Here is an 11,286-nt window from a genome sequence, read left to right on the forward strand (position 1 = left end):
TTAAAGCTTTGCATTACCATAATTTAACAAGTCAAAAAATTGCCAACAAAAGCAGGAAGGAAAAGTCAGAAATTAATAAATTAGCCTGGCGTGGTGGTACACACCGATAATCCCAGCAGCTCAGGAGACTGAAGCAGGAGGGTTGCGAGTTCAAATCCAGCCTTAGCAATAACTTAGTGAGGCTCTAATCAATTTAGTGAGAAATTTTCTCAAAGTAATATATAAAAAAGTGTTGGAGATGTAGCTCAGCAGTTAAGCACCCTTGGGTTCAATCCCTGGTACCAAATAAAACCCAACAAACAAACAAAACCTACATGAAAAAATTAATAAATTATACAACAAAGCAACAAAACCGATAAACTCAAGAGCTAGTTCTTTAGAGTGTTTGGGGTAGGAAATAAACTAGCTGGGCATATAAATCAGTGGTTTACCAGCATGTGCTTTACCAACCACATGGCCCTGGGTTCAGTCAGTTCCCAGCATGAAAGAAAATAAGAGTACAGATATGTATAAATCCCACTATTATGTTCAACTATAATGCACCAATAAAAAAATCATGGGGGGGATTAAAAAAACGAGCACACACACTAGCCAAAAGGCTCTATTTTTAAGAATTAAAACTAAGAACTAAACAGATTATAGAACAGACAATGTTAAGAAAAGGCTTGAGAAATAAAGTTTTCTAAAATACAGGGCTGGGGATATTGCTTAGTTGGTAGAGTGCTTGCCTCACATGCACAAGGCCCTGGGTTCAATCCCCAGCACACACAAACACGCAAAAAAAAAAAAAAAAAAAAAATATATATATATATATATATATATATATAAAATCAAATTTGACTCAAAATAAACAGGTAAAAACAATGGAAGAAAATAAAAGCTGTTAAAAAAGATGCCCACCTACAAAAAATGTTTGGCCCAAGCTGTTTAACAGGAATTCCAATATCATTAACAGACAATTCCCATGCTTCTTACAATGAACTAATAATCTGAGCGTAACAAACTAAAGCCTATGGCCAAATCTGATCTGTGGTCTGATTTGTATGATCTATGAACTAAGAATAGTTTTTATATTTTTAAAAAAATTGCTTTTAATAAGAATTATGACAGACTGTATGTGGAAAGCTTAAACAGACTACTATCTCATTCTTTGCAGAAAAAAATTTGCAAGACCTGGACCAAAGGAAACTGACATCAATTCAGGCCAGTCTAATATGGACACAGAAACAACAGACATACACATGCACACAAAATACAGAAACCAATTTCTACTAATGCAAAAATCTCCCAAACATAGGAAAGAGAATCCAATGATATAATTTAAAAGAAAAAAGTCTTAAGAATTTATCTTAAAGAAATACCAGCATATGTGTGCGAAATACACAGAACTGGGATGTGTGCAATCTTTGCAATACGGTATGTGATAAAAATTTATAACGTAAGCCAGCCATTAAATGATTCACATTTGAAACATGTTTACTGAACACTCACTATGAGCCCCCAAACCATCTGTGGTTTCACTTTGTGTGGTTTGTTACCTGTAGTCATCTGTGTTCTTAAATATTAAATGGTAAAGTAAAGAAGTAAGCAATTTGTAAGTATTCAACTGTGTGCCATTCTGAATAGTGTGATGAAATCAAGCCATCTTGCTCTGTATTGCCCAGGACTTCTAAAAATCATCCTTTGTCCAGCAGATCCACAATGTCACACGGACTCATTAGTCACTTAGTAGCTGTTTAAGTGGGAAAACAAAAACACATGGGGAGATCCCTAAAGTTCTATATTCAGAACTACTCTTCTTAAGAACCATGAAATTGTAAAGAATAAGGAAACTCGTGCTAATTTTGCTATGGTACCCTGAACTGCAAATTATAGCCACCGTGCATAAAACAGAAAAACCATTATTAAAATTACAGGTTTGGTACTATCCAAGATTTCCTGTGTCGGTTGGGGTCTTAGGAGTGAATCCCAGTGGATAAGAGGGGACCTACTCTTATGTATACTTTTATGAACTGGAAATACAAGAATGTGCCTTGATTTAGTACTAACTTCTAACATAGTGACTTTAAATAAGTAAGATTTTTTTTAGATGCGAGAAAGTATGATAGAACTGATTTACATTAGTTGATCACTAAAGGTTTCTGATATAGATTCAAAGAGGGAAGAAGACAGCTTTAAAGATGAAGAAAAAGTAAATTTATAAAGGCCCCCACCAGGTGCAGAGGCACAGGTCTGTAATCCCGGCAGCTTGGGGGCTGAGGCAGGAGGATTGCAAATTCCCGTCAGCAAAAGCAAGGCACCAAGCATCTCAGTGAGATCTTAACTCTAAATGAAATGCAAAATAGGGCTGGGGATGGAGCCCAGTTCCCAGAGTATGGGGGGGGGGGGCAAGTGCTGAACCCCTGGATTGGTTAGGCATGCTCAAAAACAAAAAAGCTAATGAAGAAGTTAGTAAGAAAAAGTTCAAAGAAGGCAATACCAAAGAATTATGAATTTTATCTTTGAAGCAATGTGAAACAACTGAATTCTAGAGAGAGGCTTGTTTTTTATTTAAAAAGAAATCACTCTGGCAACAATGTGAAGAATGGACTATAGGAGGCCAAGGGTCATTTTGGCCATGTTTAATCTGAGATAGATATAAAGACAACAGGAGATTTGTACAGAAAGATAAAAAAGGATAGTACAATACGATTTTTAAAACAACATGTATGTTGTTGGAAAACAAAAAAAAACATGCCAAGTATGAAAAGATCTAGAACATATCACAAATCATTGGTAGCAGATACTGCTGATCAGAAAGGACTGTGACTCTGAGATATCTAAATCTAAACAAAAGGCACACTTTACTTTCTTTGTTGGGAAGGGGGGGGGGGTGCTGGGGATTGACCTAGGGCTCTCATGGGTGTTAGACAGATTGCTCCACTGTTGAGCTACATCTCAGCAAGAAGACACTGCTTCGGTTAAAGGAAAGCAAGGAAAAATAACAGGTATTTTCAGGAACAATGACTTGAAATGAAAAGGCTAGTTTCAAAACCAAATAAAAAAGGGAATGAGTTAAAAAAAAAAAAAACAAGGAAAATACAAATCTATTCTCGATGGCATTTCAAAAATATCTGATATATACAAGAATGTTAATAAAGACTACACAAGAAAGTGAAAAAAGCAGGTGATGGGTAAATGTCCTTTTTAAATTGCTATATGCCCTGTAACTTAAGAACACATGTGATTATTGAACATCACTTAACTTTCTCGACAGAATTTCAAACTCAAAATGTTTATTCCTCCATTCACTCATTCAAAATATTTATGTGGGGCCTACCATATTCCAGGCCCTGCTAGGAAAAGATTAATGAGAGATGTGTTGTCCTCATCCACTGAGCAGAGATACAGATTAGAAAAATGAGGTTGGGAGAATGGGAAAGACAGCCAACTAGGAAAACAAGGCGCACTCAAAGTCTGGTAGAAGCAGGGATATACAATATTCCCAAGACTGTACCATCAAGAATCTGACCAATGGTCAGCAGCAGCACATCTTAGGAGAGGAGCGCGGTGGGCAGCACAAAAGCCACTGGACTGAATTTAAAGCTTGTGGTGGATGGTGCCTGCAGTCCCTGCTATTGAGGAGGTGGCTGCTGTGGGAGGACTGCTTGAGCTTAGGAGTTCAAGACCAGCTGACACCACAGCAAGAGACTGTCTCCAAACCAATTTAACAAAAAAACAGAAAGATCAAAAAACGGAATTTCATAAATACAGAATACAGACTCAGCCTGTTCATATGAAAAGGTTCTAGCTCTGTTACAGTTAGTAGTATAACAGCATTACTTTATAAAAACTGCCACTTTCATAGAAATGAAAACCACGGATCTAGAATTAGGACAGTTCCTCTGCATTTTGTATTTATCACATTATGTTTTAGAGTACCACACTCTGTTCCAGGCTTCATTTAAGATAAGCATCAACAAAGTAAGGCTGAATATAAAGAAAAAACTTTATTAACTGTTCAGTTACCCATAAATGAAAACAAATCATCTTAACAGAAAACTCACAGTGTTCTCCACTTTTACAATTTGCCAGGCAACCCAAAGAACTGTGAAATGATTTGTAATTTTGCTGAAGAACAAAATTTGCATCCAATGCCATGTGGTATGCTTCTAGAAGGGTTCTTCTAGGAAACAGATATTTCTCCCTACTTGTATTGCCAGGCCCCTTTGCCCTAGGGTTGTTGTTTTCTCATTTGGGGACACAATAAATACTGTGGAGATAAGAACTACAGAAGTTTCTTTGTTTAAAACAAAAAACAAACAAACAAACAACAAAAAAAACTCAGCTTCCTACTTAAGAATTAGGAGAGAAGCCAGGCAGGGTGGCACATGCCTATCATCCCAGCCACTTGGGAGGTTGAAGCAGGACTATAAATTTGAGGCCAGCCTGGCAACTCAGACCCTGTCTAAAAACAAGAAAAATCAAAAGGGCTGGAAATGTAGCTTAGTGGTAGAGCACCCCCCAGTACTGGGGTGGGCTCTGAAAAGAAATGATGAAAAATAAGAGAAAATGAAGAAGTGTGGATGCTACTATTTATGAATTCACAAATTTGGAAGGCTTTAGAATATATATGCTTTGTGATAAGGATTGACCATACTGACTTCGTGACCATGAGTTGCATCCAAACAAAAGCAAGGTAGCCCCTGTTAGAAAGATAACTCAGGCTGGGGATGTTATCTCAGTGGCTGAGCACTGGTCTCAACCTTCAGTTTATTTGCTTGTTTCTCTTGAAATAACTGGGGGCGGGGGAGAGGTTTACAGGGGAAGTACCCAACAGTCAGGGGCACTTAAACCACTGAGCCACATCCCCTTCCCTATTTTGTATTTTATTTAGAGACAGGGTCTGAGTTGTTTAGTGCCTTACTGTTGCTGAGGCTGGCTTTGATTTCACGATCCTCCTTTCTCAGCCTCCAGAGCCACTGGGATTATACGCGTGTGCCACCATACCCGGCTTCTCTCCTAATTCTTAAGAAGCTGAATTGGCCAACTTCTAAGGCCACTTTCATCTGTTACAACAATTACAAATTCTAAAGTATGTAGTGACATCAAAAGGATTTTAAGAAACATTTTATTTTTAATTAACACATAATAACTACATATATTTATGAAGTACAGTATAATATTTCAATTAATATATACAATGTGTTAACAATCAGACCAGAGTTATTGGCATATCTGTCATCTCAAACATTTACCATTTTTTGCATAGGGAACATCAAATGGTTTTAAGATTACATTTGTTGCTATAATAGTGAAGCTAAGAATACCACCATATGTTGAATGCCTCTACTACAAATAGCATTACAACAAAACATTAAAAAAAAGTCATTTCTTAAAAAACTAAGCATAATATAAATAAATCTGTTAGCATTCTAATCAGAATGGTAGAAGGCTGAGCTGGGGATGTAGCTCAGTGATCAAGTGCCTGCCTAGCATGAATGAAGCCCTGAGTTCTCAGTGCTAAAGAGGGGGGTAAAAAGTAATGCTGCTACCAATCTTCTGTATGGAAAAATTACTGTTATAGAAAAGTAAAGCTGTTACGCCTACCATTTACTTGAGGTGACTGCCGGGGCACCCTTGTTGACAACCTAAAATATTTTTAATTGTTCATACTATACAACTACTTTTTGTAGAACTGTGTTTAAACCCAGCTCTGAAATTAAGTAGCTAGGTTACCACAGGCAAATTACTTAATCTCAACAAATTTGTATTTCCTCACCTGCAGGCTATAATTCCCACTCTAATATAATTTTAAGATTTAATTAACAAGGCATGTGTAATAAACCTCTTAGGATAGTGTACACCACATAATAACTTATTAAATGGTAATTAATATTTTCAAAACTACCATATTACAAATAAAAACCAAGGCATAAATTGGATGTTATGATGGAACAATAAGTATTCATCAAGAATTATGAATTATTCTAAATCTTTCACGTAACTAAAGAATTACCTTTAAGGGCTAGAATTTTAAGTTTAAATTTAGAATCCCTTTCCCCAAGTCACTGACTATTCTTCTATCAATGAAATGTTGGTTTTATTATTAGAAACCTTTCTTCTTTCTGTCACTTTCAACTTTCATTTTCATGATCAAGTTTTTCATAAATATAACTACACCCAAAACATATATTTTTTTCTTTTTGGTCAGAAACCCAATCAGCACATGCAAGGAATTGCTGGCTTCTTCCATCCATGTTCCATAGTTCCTCATCACAAAACCGCTTTCCCTGCCTCTAAATTGCCAGAAGATTCTTATCTATAGTTGGAAGATATCTTCCAATTGTTTCTGATGCTATTCTAAATATGTCCTTAATTTGTTTCCCTAACGATCCTTTCAGAGCATCCACTTGCCTCCAAAGAACCTCTGTGAAAATAGAAAAATATATTCTTTTGGGAAAATATGATTATTCTTTTGGGTAAAGAGCTGATATCTTGGAGGAGAGGAAAGTCTAAGTCAGAGCACAGGCCTTTTCAAGCGGAACATGTGCTGAGTTTTCAGTTCTTGTTGCCTCCTTCATCCTGTACCTTTGTGTAGTACACAAACTATACAACCATATAGGGCAGGCTGTACTTTCAGATCCTCAACTGGTAAAGACACAGTAAAGAAGATCAATTATTAACTTCTATAGATAACCACACTTCAATCACACAGGCATTCACCTCCTTTATGTAGACTCAAGGTTTGGAGGGACCTTCCAACTTCAATTTTCCCCTTTTGTCATGGTTCTCTTTTTTTCTTTAAATATAGTCAAGACTACTATCTTGATATCACATGATAGCAAACAAGATTAAATCTAAAAGATATAGAGAAACATATTTAATGTGGTTCAATGCTCCTGAGATAGGCCAAACGGGTATTACCCTTATTTCACAGATGAACATACCTAAAACTCAGACACCAAGAAACTTGCCCCAAAGTCAACAGCTGTTACAAACTGACAAAAAGGACTAAACCTAAGTTTTAAAACTTCTGGTCCAGAGTTAATTTTGAGTATTCAACACAAGATCAAGCCTCCCGACTTAACCTCTGCCCTGCACCTTAACCTTTCATCCTCGTTACTTGACCTAAAATTCTTTTAGGGTTATCAAGAATCTCAACAAAATCCAAAGGCCACTTCTCATATATTTTCCTGAACTCTGCTACATTTGGTTTCAAAGATTCTTATTTCGCGCATTCTCTTCACAATCAATTTCTATAGTGACTTCCTTCTTCACATATTAATTTTTGTTCTTCTCATCATAGATTATCCTAGACATCCTATTACATTTCTTTACCTAAAGAAACCTACTCCTTTGCAGTTAATCATGAAAATGGTTATTCCAAGTATGTAGTTAAGACTTGAATTTATATCCTATTTCTGTAAATGCAACCATTTTCTGTTTGATGAATCCATTCCATTCCAGACTTTCATCACTTCTAACCTTTATTAACTCAAACTATTGCCTGATCCTTCATAGTATTCAAAATTTCTTACAGCAGTCATGTCCCAAAGAGGACAATGCAAAAGACTGGTGGTATAGTAGGTTATCTTATGTGGCCCAATTGGAGTATTTAAGACTATACATTTATTTTAAAACACGATAGAGGATTAGAAAAAAAAGTAACACCAAACAATTATGTAAATTTTGTTTTAAATTCACTTAATTAAAAGATAGAAAACAATTAAAAATATTAAGTAACAGATGATTTGAAGAGAACGTAAAACAATGTGAATAACTTAATTTTGAAAAATAGTGGCCACTGGGAAACACAAATAGTTTATTTTATTGGTATTGGGGATTGAACCCAGGGGCACTTTACCACTGAGCTACATCTCCATCCCTTTTTATTTTTTATTTTAGAGACAGGATCTCTAAGTTGCTTAGGGCCTTGCTAAATCGCTGAGGTTGGCCTTGAACTTGTGATCCTCCTTCCTCAGCCTTCCAAGTTGCTGTGATTACAGGATTTGCGCCAACACACCTGGCAAAATTCATGTAGCTAAGCTCTGGGTCACTGATTCAAAATCCCACTTTTACCATTTACTAGCAAAGTAACCATGAACAATCGAAATTACTTAAACCCCTTTAAATCTCAGTTTTCTAGTAGTACACCAGAGATAAAATGACCTACCTCCTAGGCTTCTTGTAGTATGGATTAGAAAAAATACTCCCCTAAAGTAGTCTTAGCTCAGTGCTTGGTACAGTTAAGTGCTCAACAAATATTAAAAATTAGAATTATTCTTGCTCTTCTTAGTCATCATGCCTTCACTTGTAATCAACTAGGTACTTGATCCTTACTATAGATAGCTTTCTGTATATGGAGTTTCTGCACCAATTTTTCTTTATCTCTGGACTCACCTTTGTTTTCATATTTTGGTATTAACTCAAGATTACGACTTTTCTTTTTTGCAGTGCTGAGGATTGAATACAAGCCCTCACACAGGCTAGATAAGCACTCTACCCCTGACTTATATCCCTAACCCCAAGACATCTTTTCATATTACTCCTTAAGTTTGTGGACACCTAGGCAGTGGGAAACAAAAGTCCTTCCTCTGATTCACTGGGCCTTACAAAACTAAAAGGATCCTTAATTTTGCTGAACAAAAGTATAAATTAAGGAAATCTGCTGCAAATGAATCTTGCAAAGCATATTATATAAACAAACTCTTTGAAGGATATGTGACATTATTCTTCCAATGGATAAAGAGGGGAAAATTGATAGACTATTTCCTTTGCTGTAGCAAGACATTCATCAGTTAACCTTAGTTATGGATCTATTCTTTGGTGTTTCCAACCCTCAATCACTCAATAATGTATGCCAAGCTCTATAGACACCAATCATCACACAAGGTGATGAGGACGTGGAAATAATTCACTAAAGGAAAACAGACTAATATGGGAACACAGAGGGTAAACAGAAAAATTACTAGTAGCATGCTACATAATATCCAGCAGTTTTTTGGGTTTTTTTGTACTAGACTTGCTCCACAAATGTTATATCTCATCCTCCTTTAAAGGGAGACAGTGGCCCCAAAACATGACTGGCATTACTTTAATTTGCAGCAAAATAAGGATTAGAACTATAACTGGCAAAAAGAGGTTTATATTTAACTGTTCTAGGGAGAAAACAATAGAAAAATTTATTTTCTATAGAAAATTTGATCCACAAAGATGTTCTGACTGGTATTACTGAGGAATTTTAAATGCTATGACTCAGAAAACTAACATTAACTCAGACTTCTAAGTAACAATTAAGACTGAGATAAATTTTCATTCTTACCCTATTCATAAGATGACAAGCCTTGTATTACAGAAATGAAAGTATGTTAGTCATAATCGACAAAACTTTTGGATCTCCTTTACTTTAAGAACACAAGTTCTCTACAAATTTATGTAATTAATTCACCAATTTTATCAATCACCAACCCTTGTTTATCACAGTATGACTTAAACGGGATAAAAACACAAGTTAGCTGACTTACAAGCTGAAACTGTGCTTGGGGGAGGCACTCAGGGATATTATAAAATCTTCAAAGGCATTTTACCAGTAAGGAGGTGGGTAAAGAGATAGGGGACTGGAATGAAGCAAAAAAATTTCACAAAATTTCATTTTGAACAAGATACCCAGTACCCTAGGGATATTTACTGTAGAGCATGAAGAAATAAAATTCAGTATGTAAATGTAAAGAAAAGGAGAGAAGAAAAAAACATTTACGTACCAAAGAAAGATACATGCCATTCTGCTTGGAAGAGAATATTTTACCAATATTCTACCCTTCTCCCTCCAGTATTACTAAGTACAGTAATAAATCTCTTTACTCAACAGAAAGGGCTAGGGTTGTGGCTCACTGGTAGAGAACTTGCCTCATATGTGTGAGGCACTGGATTCAATTCTCAGCACCACATATAAATAAATGAATAAAATAAAGGTCCATCAACAACTAAAACAAATGTTTTTAAAAAATTCAAAGTCTTTGAGCAGTACTATTATCATCATTCCCATTTTATTGATGAGGGTATTTTCTACCAAAAAAATATCACATAAAATTATATGTGATAATGTAGAGCAAAAATCATCTCTACACACTGGACAGGCCTTTAAAAAAGTAAAGAACACCTAAAAGTTGGCTTCTACCACCCACAAAGTAGATATAACCCATTTTTAACACCTTGCAACAGTAACCTTCACATGCAACTATGTTCATATACTGAAGTCAGCTAAAGAAAAACTACCAGCTAACAGTGCTGTCTTATTTAGCTATTTCAGATTACAATTTTTACAAGGAACAAGGAGGCATTTGGTGCCTACAGCATCCCCTTTGGGTTTACAGTATGGGCTTGAGATTATACACAGTACCACCAATTACTGCTAAATGACCTTTGTGAAATTCCTTTCATTTCATCACCTGCAAATTGAGGATAAAAGCACCTCCCTCAATGATTTTTAAGAATTAAAAAATACATATAAAAGGCTTATTACCCGGTTCAGTAGATTGTAAAAGGGCAACTGATGGTGAAGGGGGAACAGTAATACTTAAGTTCATCAGACCTCCCATCCCCTCAAAAACATAAAGCCTGTACTCCGAAAATTCCGTTATAAAAAAAGGAGTTACTATTTTACCACATTTAAAAAATACAACTCAAATTCAACCTACTCCTGATTTCTTAGGGTATCAGTGCATTTGGGGCGAGCCAGAAAAGATGCTGCAGTGCATCTATGACACACACCTAAAAATGGCTCCACTCACAGCAGCATCTTAATTACCAACATAGGAGGTTAAATCTACTTTTTAAAAAAATGTTGGATTTGAGATTTGGTAGGCGCTTAATATCACCTTATCCTTTTTATTTGCAGGAGCAAGCTATCAAGCACTTAATCAAGAATCCTCCGATTATTCTGGTGCATTCCAAATGAAAATCCTACAGCAGGGCAGCCTCCGGTACAATTCCCAAGTACCCAGTAGAGGTATGAATCTAAGAACCCAGGCTGAAGACCGGCCAATGCGGAAATCCGGGTAGCTTCAGAAGCCTGGGAACAGTAGATATTTCAGACGCTCAAAAGATCTTAAGTTAAAATAAATATACGTTCCTTAAAAGTAACTGGACAGGCTCCTCTTGTGCAAAGGAAACCAACCCACCGAAGTCCTCCTTAGCCCGCACGCTCTTTTCTCCGATCCTAAGTGGCGCCTTTACCCCAAAAACAATAGTGTAGTATCGGTGCTATCTCAAGACAGGAAGCAGCCGAGTGGGATCCACCTCGCA

At 36.3% G+C, this 11,286-nt stretch overlaps 1 protein-coding gene across 11 annotated transcripts in view; it reads right to left on the minus strand.

Moving 5' to 3' along the window:
* Positions 1-11,286, minus strand: part of Prrc2c (proline rich coiled-coil 2C) — a 78,773-nt gene that overhangs the window by 66,738 nt on the left and 749 nt on the right. The window lies entirely within an intron of this gene.

Source organism: Marmota monax, unplaced genomic scaffold (assembly GCF_021218885.2).
Source record: "Marmota monax isolate L192 unplaced genomic scaffold, Marmota_monax_Labrador192_F-V1.1 WCK01_AAM20220418_F8-fsc00055, whole genome shotgun sequence".
Lineage (NCBI taxonomy): Eukaryota > Metazoa > Chordata > Mammalia > Rodentia > Sciuridae > Marmota > Marmota monax.